Below are 21,438 nucleotides of genomic sequence, written 5' to 3'. Positions count from 1 at the left end.
GAGGTGGCCGGGTGGTTCAAGAATACAAGAGAGTCTACTTGCTGCTACTCGCTCTCTCTCTCTCTCAACCAGCCAAACAATATGGGTTGAAAGCAAACAGAAATAGCCACCTCTCTCTCTCTCTCTCTCTCTCTCTCTCAAAGAGCCAACTGAACAGTATGGTGCATGGGCGAGGGACTAGAGGACCAATCGAGAAGCAGGGGTAGATAACGGTTAGCCCACTCGAGTGTGTGCCGGATGGCGCAGTTGAATAGCTCGGGCGAGTGAGCTCATGCAACATGCATACTAGCAGGTAGCAGGCATTGATATGAGGAGCAAATGGCAAGGACGACCTGAGCTGACACGAGTACCACAGTGGCACTTGCTGGGCGGCGTTCAGGGCGGGTAGATGGTCACAACAGTGCCAACAAGAGAGAGAGAGAGAGAGAGAGAGAGAGAGAGAGAGAGAGAGAGAGAGAGAGAGAGAGAGAGAGAGAGAGAGAGAGAGATTTGTTTAATTAGTATAATTACTCTTTAGGGAGAGAAAAATTCTATTTAATTAGTGGCCCTTTTTGGTTTAATTAGTGACAAATGTAGTTTAAATCATATTTTTTAAAAATTTCTCCCACAATCAAGGGGAGAGAGAGAGAGAGAAGATAAAATAAGAGAGAGAAAGAGGACAAATAGAGAGAGGATAAAAGAAAGAGAATTGAGGGAAGAAAGAAGCAAATTATTATTGTTTTGCAAAAAAAGCTATTGGAGAGGAGTCTAGTATTCCAAACCTCTAGAAACCCCCCAAACTTGTAGCCTCTTATCGAACCTAAAATTTTGAATTTTGAAGCTCTTGACTCTTTGTCATCTAACAAAGTTGCAATGATTTTCTCTTTCTCTCTCTCATAGATCAAATAAGAAAAGGAGCAAGCAGCTTGTAGTAGAGGAGCTAAAAGGTATCATGGACCAAGCTTGTAGTAGTTGGTGGAGTCTTGACAACAAGAAGTTGTTCGTCCCTAATATACAAAAGAGGAGCTTAGGGTAAACATCAAGAGGAAGCTAGTTGATTCCCAACACACAAACCTCTTCAAATGCATTAACAACCTGCATTTTAGAAATACAACATAGATTAGTGTGCTACTACATCATAAGTTAATTAGCTACTCTATTGTCTTAATATTTAATAACATTGAGTTACCGATGAAGTTCTTGATGGCAATTCTATATTAGAAGGATCCACACTTTTTGATGACTCAACATGGTCGAGAGCCTATAGTATAGACAAGAAAATAAAGTTAACAAAATTAAATTATGTCACATTTAGTTTTAAAAAATGCAAAGAAGTACCTTAGATAATTTTTTATTTTTGCCCTTACTCTCCTTTTGTTGTTGCTTGCTTTGCTACATTTTCTCGGTCATCTTATCACAATAAGTTTGTAATTAGATATAATTTATTAAATGCATATATTAAAATAAAATATCAAGAGATGACTAAGCATACCTTTCATACACGAAGACTTTTCCGTGCTACTTCAACCTCCTTAGGATCTTGGATCATATCTTGTGGAAGAGAGTGTTCACTACTACATGAACCCTATAATACAAGAAAAGTAAAACTTAAAATGGAATATCTTTTAATTTAAAAGTATACAAAAATTAAGAATATATGTATATATTCCTTATACAGATGGAATTCCTTGTAGTAGCTCCATAAAACTATGATCTGAGTTTAAATAGTCCTGAAACATAGGTTACGTGTTAGAGACAATCAAATGGAAAAAGACTACAAACCAAGGTATACTAACCATTTCATTATTTTTTTGATATTTTTTGAAAAACACCATATTGGAGAATATGGAAATTTGCCATAAATTTGGGACACGTGGTCAAATCTTTGGATTTGTCATAACTTGAATAGTATAACTCCAAATCGAGCATTTTATAGCTCAATAGATTCCATTTTTCAAGCAATTTCCAATTATAGGTCACATCATATGGTTTTGAGAAACTTATGGGCATGTTATTGGGGTGCCACCTTTTTAATATTCAAAAAATGGGAATTGAGAGATTCCCAAACTCACTAATATTGTGTTGGAAGCATAAATTGAAACAAGAGGCAGACCATCATTGTGAGATTCCAACTAGTACAAGCAAGAAAATTGAAGTCAATATCAAAAACTAAAAACTCCAAATATTAAAATATTTAAATAAGTGAACGATGTACATACATGTGTTGCACTATTCTTAGAAAAGATACATTGTTATTCCACCATAAGTTGTGGATAATACACCTCATCACTTGTATCCTAAAATTTTAGAGAAAATATAATGAAATGTAAATATACCTAAGAAACTTAAAGTGAAATAATTATAATAAAGATAAAGATAATAAAAATTATACAATATCTCGTGTACCGACCGGGGTAGTATCTATCGGTGTAGTACCCATAGGGGTGCCACCTATGGATAGCTGAGCAAAAGCCAGAGTAACTGGAGTAGACATCTCCACAAGTGTGACAAATCCTGGAGGTGATACAACTCCAGTAGAACGACGAGATGGAGACACTGCATCCGTGCCTCCACAGCAACCACCTGAGCCACGCTTTCTAGAACTGCCACAAGAGTGGGGAGTAGCATCTGTATCCCGAGCCGACCGCGGGCTCACTGCATCCGTATCTCTATAGCATCCCCCTCACCCTTAAGCACTCCCTCCCTCTGGCCCAAGTCTGGAGGGTTGACCTCGTCTGCTCGAAGCTAAAGCATGTGATTGCACCGAAGTAGATCTAATAGAGTGGTCTAACGATGTCTGAGACAGCTCCTAGTCTGCCATGTCTCTGAATCTCGCTATCTGATCTGGAGACATGTGCGTGAAGATATCTTGCAACTCCTCATCGCTCATCCTTGTACTCATCTTGATGATCTAAGTATCCACAAAGGTCACATGCACATATAAAAAATGATGTTAGCATAATCAATTTAAATCATACAAAGCACGGTAATATAAATCTTTAAAAAATGATCTTACTTAAAATGCATATCTTATATACCCTTATAAGCGATTAGTCAATGAACTGAGTAAGTGGATGCTCCAAGTATAAGTATCCTATGGTCCCATGTCAATCTCCTAACACAACTCGGCATAAACTGGAAGGTCGATAGACATGTGACCACAAAAGGACGAGTCCACCTCGTTCTCATCTTGGACTCCTATATTTCCATCCTTGTTATCCGATGCTGGCTCCTTTACATGCTCCAAGCTTTCGGTGGCCTCCATTCCTTGCAATATCGACCCCTCTATTTGCATATTGTCCTCATCTATGCTCGGAACATCGCTTTGATCATATACTCTCGCACTTCGGGGAGCTGAAGGTATAACATACCACCATCGAGGTTGTCGAGGGTTTGGATAGAAGATTACATATTCACAAACACGTATAAGAGAGATTTAACTATTGTGACATGTACCACGTTGTAATATAATTAACAAACAAATGAGTTCATGCACCTGTTCATAATGGGCCGGCAACACAAAGATGTCACACAAATCCGTCCATTTTTTTTTGGAATCTATTTCGAGAAATCCAGATAGACCTCGTCGAACTATTGCTCCAGCTCCTTGTACCACTTTGAACCACTGCACATCGAATAGTATCATGGAGAAGCTATGGTAATCCACCATAACAATACTTTGCAAGTTCCCAAAATACTCAATCTCATCTATAACCGTGTTAGGATCCGTTGCTCGTCGTAGGCTCTCTTGCTCGAACCTTGCCATGATACCACAGTCTGTTATGGAGCGCATTTTGTCAATACGCTCCATGCGAAAATGACGTCTGCATGACCACACTGCACTATATATTTTGTACTGTACATTGAAACACTCAATTAGTTGTCGCATATAAAATATAGATACGAAAAATACTAAACACGTCATCACCTTTGGACTACATCCCCTCGAGAATTCCAACTCCTTAGTTGAGACCTCTGCCCCTTCGCAAGATGCTGCAGTCAAAGCTCCATGCAACCATCATGTTGACATAAACCACAGCATCTCCTCCATGCCCTTGGGATATTGAATCAGTCGATGGCGCATACTATATCGAAACTCAGACCGCGCTTCCTCTCGATCTTGCCTAGCTTGCTGGTATCTGGCAAGCCACGTCTCCTTAGAGGCATGGTGCAACATACAAAAGCGATTCACTTTCTTCTCCATTGCAACATCCATTCTTTTTTCTACCCCATTTCCAACCACCACATCTCCGGTCAGTCTATCATCGTCCTTCAGGGAACATAGCATATTGTTGTCTCGATCCACCGTTGATAGCGATTGTGAAATATGCACTAGCACCTTAGACACCAACCAACCTTCAGCCATGCTACTTTCTGGCCGAGCTCATTGTCGCACAAAGCCTTTCAGGGTTTTCATGAAGTGCTCCAAGAAGAACATCCATCGCGTATGGACAGGTCTAGCAATCTCCACTTCATCTACAAGATGCACAAGAAGGTGGATTTGTATAGTGAGCATGTTGGTAGGCAGGTATTTCTCAAAGAGATAGACCGTCTTCACTGCTCTCCACCTCATGGATTCAATAGAGGACGTCTTAATCTCCTTCTATGAGATCCATTATACTAAAGCCGACAATCTGTAAATGGCCCCGTGTATTTCTGGAGTAAGACATCCTATGATCGCGATCGGTAGTACAAACTGCCACAAATGAGAAAGCATTATGAACAATGACTACACTCCAAATAGTAAAATGCACATGCCACTCTTACAATCCATTTGTAGTAGAACCCTGACATATCTTATTCCAATCATGGGATTTTAGCCCTGGTAATTGGTCATCTTTAGAAAACGTAGACCTGAGAGAATGCATCATACCCGTCGAAGTGCGGATAGACTTGACTATTTTCTTCACAATGCGCTCTTCTTTAGTGGACAAAACCCAAGGAGTGCGAGGTAGATGCATGCAACTATCAGCACTCGACTGCGGCCAAAGCACCTCCATCTTGCCTACCTCATTCAAATCCATTCGTGTCCCTACAGTGTCTCTCTTTCCTGTGATGTGATCCCATAGCAAGCTGCCCACGTTCTTGAAAATATGCATGTGATTCAACAAGTGGTTGATCTGTAAGTGGGTCTAATATGGCAACTCATAGAAAACTGAGAACCGTCGCATTCCGTTTGGATGTGACTCCGTGTGGACCATTTTCAGCTCGTACAAGCTTTGGGCATTCATACGTGTTGGAGGTTCTCCAAGAAAACCTTCCCTGAGTTCATGACCCTCTAGCAAGAAAGTGGTGTGTCCTTGATATACCATCTTCTTCATGGTTCGTGACCTTCGAGAGTCTAACTGTGGCCCACACAATGGACATGCATGACAACCTGAGGTAACCAAATCTGTCCCAACACCTCTATCTAGTGAATATAAACTTGAACGAGCTATGATAGATATTACCAACGAGAACAGAAGCCTATTTACCTGAGCACTCTCCGAATCCTAGAAAGTCATGCATCATCCACATGAGAATGGATCGAATATTGGCGGATCGTCAACCATCACGCTTGCTCGTATCTTGCATGGTGACCCCCTCCTCCCACAAAATCTTAAGCTCATCGACTAATGGACGAAGATACATGTCCATAATTTTGACTTTGTAGCGGCCGGGGATGAGTAAGCTAAGGATGAGATGTTCTTTCTTCGTAGAAAGCCATGGAGGGATATTGTAGTTGACAAGGACTATAGGCCACACATTGTAAGAAGTTGAGCGCAGAACGAATGGGTTCATGCCATCCATTGCAAGACCGAGCCGAAGATTCCTTAGCTCTCGGGCAAAGCCTGGGAAGGTAGAGTCAATGTGGATCCATGCACATGAATCTGCTGATATTCATTGAACTCCATCTGTGGACCTATTCTGCACATGCCACGTTGTCAAGCTCGCCATGCCGGATGTACGAAAAATGTGGTTTATGCGGGGGATAAGCGAAAAGTGTCTAAGAACTTTTTAAGGGATGGTTTGCCCTTGCAAGTCCTGTCGATACTTGTGAGCACCACACTTTGAACATGTCTCCATAGTCTCGTATTCTCCTTGAAATAGTATGCAATCGTTGATACATGCATGGATGCTATTGTAGTCCATGCCAAGCTTTTGTAAAACATGTCGTGCATCATCACGAGACTCAAGCATGGTATTTATAGGTGGTAATATATGATATTTTAGTAACCTAAAAAATATCATAAAACACCTTGAAAAAGCATAATTGTTTTTAATGATAGTGCCGAAAAGAAATCAACGATGCGTACGTACAAGGTACCTGAACAGCTCGGTCACACTCGCATCGCTCCACCCGTATTTTGCTTGCACACTTAGGAGTGCAAGCAGTGTCTTCAGGCGAGATACTTGGCACCCATCATATAATGGTATGGATGCTTCCTCTCTAAGTGAATCAGAAGTCTCGACATCCATGGGAATCAATGCATCGATCATTGCCTCCATCTCACTTTCCAAGATTTTAGGTAAGTCTGGAAGGTTGCTTGTCTCCTCTAGTATTGACGGTATAGATTGGGTAGTACCTTCCAAGTGGTGGATTGGCTCAGGCACTCCATCCATAGCACACCCACGAACTCTTCTAATTGGCCACAAAGGGTGCACTCCTCCTTGGGATGAGACGTCACCTCTCTGTATAGAAAATTTGGCAACCAGACCCAATCTTATTGTATATGGCATTCAATTAGCTTGCGAGTACAATGCATGATTGATATTAACTTTTCTTACCGTTTGCTAAAAATCCAAGATCGCCTGATCAATGATCTCGGATTGAAACTCGCCGAAGCGTCGTATGTGTTCTATAGACAATCGACATTTTCATCTAATTGCCAGCTTGCATTGAGAGCAAGGACATGGGACACGTTGATTAAGATACGTCTCGCGATCTTGAACATCAAGACCTTCATCGTTTTTCATTTTGTCTACGTTACGACAAACAATTTGTTTTTGTTATCATTCTTTTTTTCTTTCTTAAATTGTTTAAGAAGGGATTTCTTCTCTTGTAACTCAGCAAAAATTAACGTATGTAAAGTCTCCACCCACCCACCCACAAATTAACGCATGTCGAAGTGTTTCCCGTCTCATGGTGTTGCACCGGACCTCACCACCACTCTCTCTTTGTTTTTTATCCATTCATTATCTCCTCTCCTTCCGTCTCTCTCTCTTTTTCTCTTTCTTTATTATGATGTATGTTTATTCCCTCTCTCTCATTCCTTCTTTTTTCTCTTTCTCCCCCTCTCTCATTTTCTTTAACAAAACATATCTCTCTCTCTACTACTGCTGCTGCTGTTGCTGTTGCTGCTGCTACTGCTACTGCAACAAACAAGAAAATAAAAAAAAAAACTACTATTACTACCACTACAACAACAACAACAACAAATAAGAAAACTAGACAACAATAAATAAGAAAACAAAAAAAACCATTACTACTACTACTACAACAACAACAACAACAAACAAGAAAACCACTACTACTACTACTACAACCACGACTACGATGACTACGACTATGATCACGACTACGACTATGACTGCAACTACGACCACGACCATGACCACAACCACGACCATGATCATGACCACAACCATGACCACAACCACGACCACGACCACGACCACGACCACGACTAGACTACAACCACGACCACGACCACGACCACGACCACGACCACGACCACGACCACGACCACGACCACGACCACGACCACGACCACGACCACGACCACTATCACTATCACTATCACTATCACTATCACTATCACTATAATAAACAAGAAAAGAAGAAAAAACAACAACAATAACTACTACTACTACATGACCACGACCACGACCACAACCACAACCACAACCACCACTACCAATATAATAAACAAGAAAAGAAGAAGAAGAAGAAAAAAACAAACAACTACTACTACTACTACAACAATAAACAAGAAAAGAAGAAAAAACTACTACTACTACTACTACAAAAAATAAGAAAACTAAACAATAATAAACAAGAAAAGAAAAAAAAAACTACTACTACTACAACAACAACAAAAAAGAAAACAACAACCTCTCCCTGTTTCTCTCTCTCCCTCCCTCTCCCTCTCTTTCTCTATTTTCCTATTATTTTTAATATTTTCGCTCTCTCTCTCTCGTTCTTTCTTTTCTTTTCTCTCTTCCTCTCCCTCCCTCACCCTCTCCTTCTCTTTCTCTCTTTCCCTATTATGTTTAATGTTTTTTCTCGTATCTCCTCTCTCTCTCTCTCATTTCCTCTCCCTCCCTCACCCTCACCCTCTCTTTCTCTCTTTCCCTATTATGTTTAATGTTTTTTTGCTTATCTCCTCTCCCCCTCTCATTTCCTTTTCTCTCTTCCTCTCCCTCTCTCATTTCCTCTCCCTCCCTTACCCTCTCCCTCTCTTTCTCTCACTACAAGAGAAAAGGCCTATAGGCGCGCACTGTACACGCGAAATAGCGGACGCGTTTATCAGCACATCTATTGGCACTAGTATATAGACGCGAAAAACGCATCTATATACCCGCGTTTTTAAATGCGCTTATAGATGCAAAAATAAACGCACAGGTTTTTCATTTCTCATAAAGTCCCTAAATATGATCAAACATCTTAACACCTAGTATTTTTTAGAATACATTACCAACTTTACTTCTTTGTGGTCTAATATAGCTTACCCAATTGTACTTCTTTGTGCATCTTGGTGCATTGTTCTTTGGATGTGCGCATTCAATTCTAATACTATAACACAACAAACGTTATATGTATCACAAAAGTAAACGGCTATTAATTGATATTTTAGTTGTTTCTGAGTATTACAAATATGCATCCAATCATTCAAAGCTAATTATATGCTACAATGAATGATCAATCTCATCTTCAATGAGATCGGCCCTTGCTAGACTATCTACCTCTAGGTCTATGTTACCAATAGGCAATGAAACAAATAAGTCTATCTTACTGTCAGATGTATTGCTATGCTCACTTTCATCATCATCATCTGTAACCATATTATTATCCTCCTCTGCACTTCCTTGAATATCCTCACGGGGATCATCTTGCACTGCATCATGTATATCATCAATCATTGCATCATCATGTACATAATCATTGATTGTTGGATTGTCATCAACTATCTCTATGTTGGTAGCATTACCATATATTGGTTTTGAATGATTAGATATGGGAATGACGTGCCACCATCAGTTATTGTTTACCATTGGGTGATGTAAGTAAATTAGATATTTATTGTATTATGAGAATATTTCAAGAAGTAATATATATGAAAATATGTCAAGAATCGCGTGGTGGGGGGACTTGCTCAAGATGCTGCGCCGAACACACACAGAATGCACAAGGAGAAGCTCACTCAAGAGACAAGAAGAGAGATGGAGGCCAAAAATGTTTTCTTGCTGGTTTCTTCTTCTTCTTCCATATACTTTACAATGTACACAAAGTATAGATAAGATACAACATAAAAGAAAGTGGCCTACTAAGTCAAACAATGTATAACCGACTACACTAGTCGACTGGCGCTATAACTATGCCAGTTGTAAATAGGTATAACAACCTGAATATAATAAGTAATGAGTCAGTGGCCATGTGAGAGCCATAATGACCACCGACGTGCTAAGTGTAGACGTGTGGACCCATCTAACCAGACGGTTCATCATCAATGTCCGCATGTGTTGAGCTTGTCATCTCAACACTCTCCCTCAAGCTCAACTGCATCTCTGCAACTCCAAGTAAGCTTCGAAACTTTTGAAGCTTCTCTGTACCCAATTCCTTCGTAAAGATGTCAGCTATATGATCCTGTGTATTGACATACACCAAGTCAATCTCACGTACTAGTACCTTCTCTCTCACAAAGTGGTAGTGTATCTCAATATGTTTTGTCCTGGCATGGAGCACATGGTTCCTAGCCAACTGTATATTGCTCATGTTGTCACAATAAATGACAACTGGACATTCCACCTGCACATCTAAATCAACCAATAGCTTTTGTAGCCATACTACCTCACATGTTGCTACAGTGCAGCACCTCTATACTCAGCCTCTGTACTCGACAAAGCAACTGTAGGTTGCTTTTTGCTGCTCCAAGTAACTACTGCACTACCAAGAAAGAACATGTATCCGCTGGTAGATCTTCTATCAGACATACTACTAGCCCAATCTGCATATGTATATCCAAACACCTGTACATCTGTACCTACCTCATAGAAAAGTCCATAATGTAATGTGGACTTCACATATCTCAATATGCGTCTGACTGCATCCAAATGGGGCTCTCTAGGTACTTGCATAAACTGACTCACAAGACCAACAGCGTAGCTCAAGTCTGGCCTTGTAATGGTCATGTAGATCAAACTCCCCACTATCCTCCTGAACATAGTAGGGTCTTCTATCTCATCCCCAACATCAGCACTCAACTTTACATTCTGCTCCAATGGGACTGAAAGTGGTTTGCATGCTGTCATACCATACTTGGACAACATATCCAAGCCATATTGTCTTTGGGACAGCCATATACCATCATCACATCTGATCACCTCAATGCCAAGGAAGTACCTTAGCTCACCTAAATCCTTCATCTCAAACTTCTTCTTCAAAAAGTCCTTGACTTCAGCAATCCCACTATCACTATCACCTGTAATAATCAAGTCATCCACATAGATGACTATGATGACCAAACCTGCATCTCCCTTTCTCACATAAAGTGAGTGATTAGCATCAGAAACATAAAAGCCAATATTGACAAGATACTCTCTGATCTTGTCAGACTATGCTCTAGGTGCTTGCTTGAGTCCATAGAGCGCCTTCTTCAACCTGCACACATAAGTGGGATGCTCTAAATCTTCATAACTTGCTGGTTGATCTATATACACTTCTTCCTGCAAATTACCATGCAAGAAGGCATTCTTCACATCCATTTACTGCAATCTCCAACCTTTGGCTGTTGCCAAAGAAATCACACATCTGACAGTTGCCATCCTAGCAACTGGACTGAAGGTTTCTTCATAATCTATGCCATATGTCTAGGCATAGCCTTTTGCAACCAACCTAACTTTGTTCCTACTAATAGAACTATCTGCATTGTGCTTAATCTTATAAACCCACTTACATCTAATAGCTTTCTTGCCCTTCGGCAATGATACTAGATCCCAAGTCTTATTGGCCTCTAATGCAGCCATCTCCTCATCCATTGTTGTATCCCAATGAGTATGACTAACAGCATCCTCAAAACAAGTGGGCTCAACATCCTCAACTAGTTTCACCATATAAGCATAATGGTGAGCTGTATAACCTTCAAAACCAAATCTTTTAATAGGGTATCTGACCCTGTTAGATCTGCGTACCACTGGATCACTCAATGGAGCCTTTACATTATTATGAGCTCTCTATACACCTGGTGTCCTGATAGAAGGAATACTAAGCTCATCATCTAAGCTCTCTGAGCTACTGGAGTCTCCATCAAGAACTACATCAATGCCATCTGACACTTTATTCTTTCATTTGTCTTTACGTGTAGTGCTACTAGATGCACCTGAAGATGTAGAGCTACTCCTTAGTCTCCCAGATCATGGACTACCATATGATGTCTCTGGTCCACTAAGAGTCCATGATTCTTGCTTTTTAGGCTGCACATGAGTGTCGTGATCATCATCATCATCAAATGCATCACCACTAGATGCATACCAACTGCTCACTCTGAACTTACATGTGACAGGGTTATAACAGCGATACCCTTTCTGCTCTAAAGAGTATCCAATAAAGACACATTTTTCTGCCTTTGGATCAAGCTTCTTCTGTAGCTCATCTGACACATAAACATATGCAACACAGCCAAATATCTTCAAGTGCGATACATCAGGCTTCTTGCCAGTAAAAAATTCTTCAGGAGTCATCCCATGAACTGAAGCTGTGGGAGTTCTGTTCATAATATAAACAGCAATATGAACAGCCTCAGATAAAAAATGATTAGGCATATTCTTTTCAGCCATCAAGGCACATGTAACTTCTGAAATATGCCTGTTTTTCCTTTTTGCAACACCATTTTGCTGTGGGATATACCTGCATGTGAACTGTCTCTTTATCCCATGAGACCTCAGAAAATCACTGAACTCATTCGGGAGGTACTCTCCCCCTCCATCTGACCTCAAGCACTTTACTTTCAAGCATGTTTCTCTTTCAACTGCAGCCTTGAAAGTTCTAAAGTGCTCAAACGCTTCACTCTTTTCCTTCATAAAACATACCCACAGCTTTCTGACAATCATCAATGAATGTGACAAAGTATGAACTGCCTCCAAGAGATACATTTTGTGTAGGCCCCCAAATATTTGTATGCAAAACATCAAGGATATTTCTGCTTACATCTCTGTTATGTGAAAAGGGTTGTCTTGCCTGCTTACCAAACTGACATGCTTCGCATACCTTATGAAATTCTGCAACTCTAAATGTAGGCAAACCTAACCCTTTGGACTGCATTAATTTCAGCCTTTGTATATTTGCATGTCCAATGTGTTTGTGCCAAATTTCAATATCTGCAACAACACCTTTTCCTTTAGCATACATAGCAGTATTCATAGTAGGAATTCCAGCATCCAGAGTAAACATACGTCCAACTCTACTTCCCTTTGCTACCAACCTGCACTTGTCATTGAAGTCTTCTACAAAGCACCCGTTTGCATTAAATCTGACTTGCAGCCCTTGCTCTACCATTTGACCGATTGACACCAAGTTCTTTGTAATAGATGGCACATGTAATACATCTGAAAGACTCTTTGTCTTACCATCATGCAAGGACAAGGGAACTTTTTCAATGTGTGAAATTGGGTGGCATGAATCATCACCCATCTGCACATAACCTGCATTTTACAAATCTTGCATCTCTCCAAACCATTTTTGCATGGCTGGTCATATGATTGGATGCACCTGAATCAACATACCAAACATCATCATGTGTTCCCTTTCCTGTAACAGCATTCAGCATATGCTGCATAACAAACAAACGTTCATTTTTGTCTTCATTCCGTTGTGAAGACGATGCATAGTTTCCTTGCTGCAACTTACCACTGCGAATATCATCTTTCTTAGCATAACATTGGGCTGCAATATGGCCTGTTTTGCCACAGTAGTGACACACAATACCAGAGTTGTTAGAACCTCTGTTCTGCCATCCACCTCTTCCTCTAAAGCCCCCCTTGCCTCTAAAGTTACCACGACCTCCTGAAACCTGCATATCGCCAAATTGTTGATTCAATTTGTTTTGCTGGTTGTCACTACCACGTCGTGTACCACGACCTCTTGAAGAGAACCTGCCACGTCCCCTTCCTGAACTAGAGTAGAAAGCTTGGACCTATTCACCACTTCTTTCAGATGTCTCACTCTGCATGTTGATCTCTTCAGTGATCATAAGGGAGACCAACTCATCGAAATCTGGAAATGGCTTTCTGATATATACAGAAGTTACAAAAGACTTCCAAGTCTTTTCATTGTTAAGTCCACCCAAGGTAGATGACACCAAATCATCATCATCGGGCATTGCATCAATCGCTACCAAGGTATCTACAATGCTCCTTACCTTCAGTGCATAGTCATTGATAGACATCTTCTCTTTCTTCAATGTATTCAACTCTTGCTTGAGTTGAATCTTTCGTGCCTTTGTATTTACGGAAAACATACTTTCAAGTATGATCCAAGCTACATATGAATTCTATACATTTCTAATATGTCCCAGTATATTATTGTCAATTACTGCAGACAGCCAATACGTAACCTTTTTGTCTTTTGCATTCCATTTCTTTCGTGCCTTTGTCTCTTCTGCAGTTGGAGGATCACTCACCTCCGGCTCCTTTTCTTCACCTGAAACAAACTCGTAGAGGCCTTTTCCAATAAGGAAGTTCGTGACACGGAACTTCCACGAAGGGTAGTTGTTCTTGTCGAGCTTCTCAATGATGGGGTTTCCACTGTTCTCTGCCATTATCACAAAACTAATACCAAACAGCAAGCAAATATTCTGCAACCCTCGATTACAACCAGTTTGCAAATAAACCTTGTGTTTATTTGCTGGTAAACACCTTTGAACTTACAGATCTGAAATCTGTAACCTGTGCACCTGTAGATGGCAGACACAACTGAAACTGCAGGGTATCTCGAACTGTTGTCTGCAACCTTGCGGCTCTAAAACGGGGCCTGAAACGGCCTCAGATGCCCAAAATAACTTCGGGCCAGTCCTGAAGGGTTTATCTGTAGAAAACACAGCGCTCTTCACACACACCAAATCTCACTGCAATCTGAGATTTTTGCTCTGCCCTGCTTCTGGTGCCTCCACAGGTACTATCCAAGAGAGAGAGTGGAAGGATGGGAGAGCTTCTTACCCTTGGCTTGCTTGCTCAAACCTTGCTTCTTTTCCTTCACTTCAGCCTTCGAAATCAGCCTCTCTCAGTGGCGCGGCTCTGATACCATGTCAAGAATTGCGTGGTGGGGAGACTTGCTCAAGATGCTGCGCCGAACACACATAGAATACACAAGGATAAACTCACTCAAGAGACAAGAAGAGAGATGGAGGCCAAAAACGTTTTCTTGCCGGTTTCTTCTTCTTCTTCCACACACTTTACAATGTACACAAAGTACAGATAAGATACAACATAAAATAAAGCGGCCTACTAAGTCAAACAATGCATAACTAACTATAATAGTCGATTGGCACTATAACTATACCAGTTGTAAATAGGTGTAACAACCTGAATATAATAATAATGAGTTAGTGGCCATATGAGAGTCATAATGACCACCGACGTGCTAAGTGTAGACATGTGGACCCATTAACCAAGCGGTCCATCATCAATGTCCGCATGTGTTGAGCTTGTCATCTCAACAAAATAAATAGCTTCTAATATACCTGCTCGCATTGTTGAGGTAGTACGAATATGTCATTCTTGCCTTGGTGAAATTTTGTAGAGTCAATCACTACAAAACCAGTTGGATGACGTCTAATTTTGCAATGCTCATCCATTTTTACTACTTCTTTAAACCACTTCACATCTAGTACATATATAAAAAATCACCTAAAGTAAAGCTTCAAAATTTCTTGGATCGAGCCACAATAACATTCCATGGTGCCATTGTATCCTAGAAGTTTGCAAGGATACCACAATCTTGGATATTTCTCTTATCATCTATACGTTGAGTTCGAAAATGTTTGCCTTCACACCAAATAGCATTGAACAATGTGCACTAGTAGTACATTGTTGAAATCATATTAATGATTTAGTTAAAGATGAAACATGTGAAATTATTATATCATATATAACTAAAGATAATTTAATTATAAGTATGTCTCACCTTTGATAAGCAACCTCGTGCGTATTCCCACTCCTCTTGCGCTATATCCATCGCCTCCTCTTTTTCCATCTTCTCCATTTTTTCATGTAGCCAATCTATATCAATATGACGTGGAAGTGCACTTAAATGTTCTGGATATGGGACATTACATCCATGTCTAGCACAAAATGCTTGCCTTTCACTTACTCTCCTTACCCTTGCTTCTTTATATAGTGTCAGCCATTTGCTCATTACTTCGCTGTTAAACACATAAAATACATTTAACTTACGAAGTTCCTCTTTCATTAGCACTTTGCTCCTTCCTTTTCCTTGAGGTATTATAGAGGTCATCCTCAAATCTTCATCATCTTTCCATAGTTGTGGTAAAGAGGGATCCACTTTAGTAAGATATTTAGAGATTTGTACAAGGGATGATTGCAGTAACTAACCCTCAGCCATGCTTCCTCGGGTCGTGCATTTTTCCTTACAAAAACTTTTAGGGTTTTCATAAAGCACTCTAGAAAAAACATCCACCTTGCATGAACTACCCCACAAATTGCGATCTCATCAATCAGATGTACGAGTAAGTGTACTTGAGTAGTCAAAATGGAGAGGAAAAGTTTCCTCCACCAAACAAACCACCTCAATGGACAATACTCGAGCCTCTTGCAACGTATTTGGATCGATTTCTTTCAAACTCACAAATCTACCAACATGCAATCGAGAACAGTGATTAGTTTTGTCGATAAATTCAAGCGGGTTTACTACATGATGTATGTAATATGTAAACTAAAAAAAAAGTATAATGTATACATACCTCGCGAGCTCACCCATCTTGTGAATGATATCACGCACATCTTTCGAAACACAATGGGATATGCTAATAGGAAGGATGAACTGTATGTAAATATTCATACATTGTTAATTAGTCTACATAGTTACTCCACTAATTAATATATTTATGGCTATGAAAATCCTTACCTGAATCATTTTGTGCCAATCGTGAGACTTCAAACCGGATAGTTGCTCCACACCTCTTTTCTTTTTCTTTATGAAGGCTCCCTTGAGGCATCTCATATGTCCTGTGGGAGTTTGAAAGCTACATATCTGCTGCTTCACCATCTTTTCTTTAGTCTTCGACAACATCCAAGGTGCACACGGTAACTCGATCTTTCCTCTAGGTCCGATGCATGGCCAAGCTCATCTCATACATCCAATGCTACGTAAATCCTCCCTTGCATTGACAAAATCACAAGCCCCAATTAAGTAATCCCATAATGTAGAGGCAACATTCTTGAATATATGTATGGGGTCCAACAGGTGATTGATCTTGAGTTCAGTCCAATATGGGAGATGAAAAAATATAGAGAATCTAAGGCACAAACAATATATTATTTCTTGTTCTCATAATGGAGAGTACTTTAAAGACAAACAAAAGAAGTAAACTAGTTACCGACTCATGCCAAGTGGAGGATGATCATTGGCGTATGTCCAAGTGTCCTTCCAATCTTGAATGGTCAGAGATTGTGGAGCTCTTCCATTAGTAGGGGGTGCATATTTGTGGTGGTCAATAGGAAGAAAATGATGATGATTGTCATAGATAACCTTCTTCAAGCGTGTCGGTCTAGAAGAAACCAGAGAGGGACCGCAAATTGGACATGCATGATATCCTGATGTAGTTAAATCTATAGAAACAAGTGGGTTAATGATGGCATATATTTGATTAAGGGTAAGAATGAATAAAATAGAGTACGCAACTACCTAAACACTCTCCATAGCCTAGAAAGTCATGCATGGTCCACAACAACATGCCCTTTAAAGTGAAATCTCTAGAGGACAATGATGCACTCACATCTTGCACCTCAATACCTCTCCATAGCATTTCTAGCTCCTCGATCAAAGACTCTAAGTAAACATCCATGTTTTTTACTTTGTGTTTTTCAGGAATCAAAAGGGGCAACATTATGTGTCCTTTTTTTATTGCCATGGATGGAGGGATATTATAGTTCACCAATACCACTGGCCATACACTATATGAGGTGCTTTTGATGCCAAATGGATTTATTCCATCTAATCTTAGACCAAATCTCAAATTTCTGGGCTTTTCTTTGAAAGTAGGCCACAAATTGTCTATGTGTTGCCAAGCTGGTGTGTCTGAAGGAATTCTCCACTTTCCATCACTTGAATGGTGACTAGCATGCCATGACAAGAGTCTCACAATAGATTCACACTTAAATATAAGTTGAATACGTGAAATAATAGGAAAATATCGCAAAACCTTACGAGACACATCCATTGATGTCATCTCCTAATTGTATCTTAGTTCACCACAAATAGGACACTGTCGTACAGATGCATGATCCCCACGAAACAAGATGCAATCATTGACACATGTATGGATTTTAATGTAATCGAGACCTCCAAGAGATGTCAAGAAATGCCTTGCTTGGTTGGTAATTTATTTCCATTTGGAAGCATTTGTGACAATAACCTGCATATATTGTGCAAATAGAGTTAACAAACTGCAAATATTGTCTAGAAGCATTTATGAATTAATATCAAATGATACATACTTCAATAATGCATTCAAGCTAGCATTACTCCATCCATAAATGGTTTGTAAGTTCAGTATCTCGAGAGATGCACGTAGAACGGAGTATGTGCAACCTTCGTACAATGGAGTTTTCAACGCTATGTGTAGCAGGTCATCTATCTCTCTAGTGGCGCCCTCCCCCCGAACCTCATAGAAAAATAAATCGTGCACCATGTTGTCCAAAATCTCTTCCTCCAAAACTTGATGGGGCATTTGAATAAGGCTGCTATCATCGCCATCAGTCTCTACTCTTCTTGAGGACTCTGCCTCCTCACATTGACGCTTCGTAGCCTCTCGATGCCCTAGAGGGACCATTTGAGGATGTGGTACCGCATCCTACTCAATTAAAAAAATGAGGTTTTGTTTAATGGTGAAGAAGCAACATAGACCAATAACATTTGTGCAAATAAAGTAGTAAAAATTACTGGGTCTTTTTTTTTGTCCCACTCTCTGTACATGCTAAGGTGTAACATTGTGATTCGACGTGCTCAAAAAAAATATCATCGACAACGATCACACATACATTTGATTTTCCATCGTAGCTATGCGTCTCAATTATGAAGACACAATGTCTCGTCCTCACTGGAGGATGTACTGTTTGTTGACTCAGCGTGTCCCATACTAGTAAAAGATGACAACATAATTACACCTGAATCATAAGGACATATATGATTTCATTTGGCATATATGTCATATTCCCTAAATATTTTGATACTTACAACATGGAGACAAACATTTTGATATTGAAAGACTAGGAAAGTCATGTTGATCCAAAAACAACCATAAGCTAGCATTTTAATAAGTTTAATTGTAATCACATCTATCAGCGCGTGTAATATGTTTTATCTGCACATATAGACGCGCAATTACACGCACTTACAAATGCACCACGCGAATATTAATTTATTTAAAAAAAATTATGGCTTTCTTTTCAAACCAGTGTTTTTGTGTGTTTTTTGGATGTTTTCTGCAGTTCGAGCTCGACATCACTAATCATGTCTATCTATCACTTCATAAAGACAATGAGGGAAGGAAATAAGAGTAAAAAGAGGAGGAAGGAAGAGCCAGAGTAAAGAACAAGAGCCAAACAGCAAGGAAGAGAAGAAGAAACAAGCAATTCCTACCAAGGGAAGGGAGGAGGAGCACAAGGAGCTTGTAACCTAGTCGCCACCCGTCGGAACAAGCGAAGAAGGTGAGTTCTTCTTCTCTCTCTCAATCTTCTTTGCTTTCTCTTTGTCTGTTTGTCTCTCTCTCTCTCTCTCTCTCTCTCTCTCTCTCTTTACATGCTTCAGACAATCTATGGAGGCTTCATGCCATTTTTTATAACAGTTTTTGAAAATATGGTCTAACTTTGCGCATCTGTAGGTGTGTCTGGCTAACAGTCTAGACGCGTTTTTAGACACGTATATAGACACACTATCGGCATAACTAATTAGAGATAAGGTATGAGTTTTTTTTTGTTTAGTATTATGCTTTCGCATCTGTTGGTGCCAGAATGTAGAGTAGACGCGGGTATAGACGCGCTAACAGATGTGAAACAGAACTGCATCTTTCAAAGCTTCCGGATTTTGTAGTAATGGATTTTTGCTTGTGTAGATCAGTTATCTTGGTTGCCCTCCCACTGTAGAGAAGGTTTTTAGTGTCATGTCTGGGACACCTATCACATCTTTGCCTAGCACTGTTGCACAAACACCAAACCTTGGTATACCTCTAATAGGTACTCCATGCACTATGCATACACACAGATCAGTTGATGCACAGGGATCAGTTGAAGTACATGGATCGGCCGAAGCACGTGCATCTACAGAAGCATGTGCATCGAATGAGATAGAAGGTAGTGCCCGTCGAGGGAGGAGGAAGAGTCATGTGGGAGGACAAGGAGGTCGAGGGCTTTGTGGGTGTTGCCTAGGAGGTGACTCTCGATCACCCTCATCAGGAAATAAGAGAGGTGAGCCTCCACAAATATACTACTTTGTCACAGATATTGGTGGTATCTTTCATAACCCTCAAGGGAGGGAAGTGATAGCCTACTTGAGGAGTGTCGTACATGCCACATACAAAGATTATATGATTCCCTTCAAGCACCAAAAAAGTGGTTTGTGGCAAGAGGTGCTAAGGGCAGTACATAGAAGGTACCCTAATCCCGAGAATTCACAATTCTCAGATGATTGGGGATGGTCAAAGATGAGAGATGCGCTTCATAACAAGAGGTCTCACCTTATGACGTGCGCCAGGAGTCATTGCAGAGACAAGAGCAGGGGCACCCTAGATATGGCCAACCACCCAATTGGCACCACAGGGAGTGGAAAGAGGCCAAGAAGAGAGCAACAGAGAAAAGGACAAGTCGCCAGCATGCAGAGGCGCGACGTATCCAGATGGAAACCATGGGATCGTCGCATTATGGTTCGGGTGGCAGGGAGTCATGGAAGGCTGAGTTTGTAAGTATTATTTGATTTCTTTTTTTAATTAAATTTTGTAATTTGTTTCAATTCATTATGTAGTGTTTTCTAATATGTTATATGTTAAAATTGTTTTGTAGTATCATATCGTTGGTAGAATGCCTACTCCTAGAGAGATAGGCTATCATCGAGGTCGGGCGTCCACTTGGGAGTATTTCTACGAGGAGGGACTGATCATGGAGGAGTAATACAATCGTGCCATGAGGATTCCATAGCCAGAAGATGTATGTTTTATTTTTTACATGAAAAGTATATGTAACTCTAATTTATTATTTGTAATGGTATTTATATACCTTAATCCTTTGTGTAGGCAAACCCTAATGCAGTCGAGGATAGCAAAGGGGAGACTAGCAGTAGTGGTGGCGGCAACAACAGCGGCCCTGGCACCGGCAGTGGTGGTAGTAGCGACAATGATGCCTCTTCTGAGGAGATGTAGAGGAACCCCGTGCATGCATGCCTCCCCTTAGCCTTGTAGATTTCATTTTTGATATGTATTACTTTCAGCTAGTGCTTGCGACCATGACCATGCTTGAGGTCGCAAGCGCTAGAACTCGTCATGTAAAAACGTTTCATCTTTATGTATGAAATTTTGTGTTCTACATTGTTTTGTTTTCAGTACAAAAATCTTCGAAATATGTACAAATGTTTCAGCACAATACGCTCATCATGTATTATTATCAATATATGGACTTTGGCTCTCCAAATTCTTTTGCTTTCAGTATAATAATCTTTCTTTGTTTTCCCTAAGCATACAATTTGATGGGAAAAAAAACATATGAGCACATGTGACTTGCAAAACCATATGTGGCTTGCAAAGCTACATGCTCTCTGGTTTTTTTTCATACTCTATTTTGCGCATCTAAATTGTAGGAAAAATGCGTATATATAATCATCAAGTCTCAAAAAATTGCAGAGTACACGTCTTTTTAGACACGCAGTTACACGTCTCTATAGACGCAGAATTTGAATATATCTACTTTTTTATAAATATGATTATATATTTACGGAGCGTGTCAACGAATCTATATTTGTGTCTGTTTTCGTGCCTA

General features: G+C 40.1%; 1 pseudogene; it reads left to right on the top strand.

Annotated features, from left to right (window-relative positions):
* LOC148013396 (uncharacterized) overlaps window positions 1-20,825 on the top strand; it is a 34,445-nt pseudogene extending 13,620 nt beyond the window's left edge.
* Window positions 20,826-21,438: the final 613 nt, after the last annotated feature.

Source organism: Lygodium microphyllum, chromosome 26, assembly GCF_053477565.2.
Source record: "Lygodium microphyllum isolate KBCC chromosome 26, Lygodium_microphyllum_v1.1.10, whole genome shotgun sequence".
Taxonomy (NCBI): domain Eukaryota; kingdom Viridiplantae; phylum Streptophyta; class Polypodiopsida; order Schizaeales; family Lygodiaceae; genus Lygodium; species Lygodium microphyllum.
The sequence above is the reverse complement of the archived record's forward strand: the minus strand, read 5'-3'. Positions and strand labels throughout refer to the sequence as shown.